Source organism: Leptonychotes weddellii, chromosome 1 (genome assembly GCF_054177405.1).
Source record: "Leptonychotes weddellii isolate Sample4059 chromosome 1, ASM5417740v2, whole genome shotgun sequence".
In the NCBI taxonomy this organism is placed as follows: Eukaryota; Metazoa; Chordata; class Mammalia; order Carnivora; family Phocidae; genus Leptonychotes; species Leptonychotes weddellii.
In genome coordinates, this window is record NC_138369.1 from 165,234,662 (window position 1) to 165,235,793 (window position 1,132).

Genomic DNA, 1,132 nt, shown 5'->3' on the forward strand with positions numbered 1-1,132 from the left:
TTTTAAGATATATATTTATGGTAGCCATTCAGTGAGTGAGTTCTATGGTAAGTCCTGTAGATAAGATGACATTAGTCCCGTCAGACAATATGGTCCAGTTTTGCAGACAGGAAATGTATAGAACATGAGAAAAATCCCAAATCAATGGGTAGCAAGTGATAAGTGATAAAGAATCAGAAAGGAAATAAATCCATTATGGACTCATGGAGATGGTAAACCATAAACTTAACTTTTAAGAAAGGATAGAATTTAAACTCAGAGTATTTCATAAAAATCATAAAAATTTAGGTTCATGATGGAAACAAAGAATGGACTTTTCACTTAGAATGAAGTTCTTATTGGAGAGAAGAAGCAGAACACCTTTGGGAGTTCTTGGATGGTAGGAAAGGGACATACTAGGCAATAGTGTGTTAGTTTGCTAAGATATTTAAATTACAACCTGGGAGAGATGATGGAAGAAATAAATGTAATCCACCTGATAGACTTTTCTAGATGGGCTTGTGTGATTTGATATTACATAATAAATTATACTATCTCCATTCCTTATCCAGATATCAGTCCCCTGCCCATACATGTGGCTATCATTTTTCCTGCACCTCACCAATCCCTCTACCAGCTTCCATAACAAATTAATAACTTAAAGCACATCACGTTACTTTCAGTTTTGCTTCACAGTACCTGTGACTTTCTGAAAAGTCCCATTAGACGTGTCTCTTCTTTCTTCTCTGCCACATCTCCACTTGGGAGAAGAGGTCTTTTCTGTACACTACCCCTCCCAATACACACACACACACACACACACACACACACACACACACACCCCTTAGCTCTGCTAGCTCCTTCCTTTTTGCTTCTGGCCTTTTCCAATCTTCTCTTAAAAACATCCATATCCTCTTCTCTTTTCAGGGAGAGGAGATGATTGGACATCCAGTGAAGCCTGACACCCATGTTGCCTCTCTCCATCTCATGGTGGGGTTATCACAGCATTTTCTTTCTTCCTTTCTTTTTTTAAATTTTATTATGTTATGTTAATCACCATACATTACATCATTAGTTTTTGATGTAGTGTTCCATGATTCATTGTTTGCATGTAACACCCAGTGCTCCATTCAGTATGTGCCCTCTTTAATAC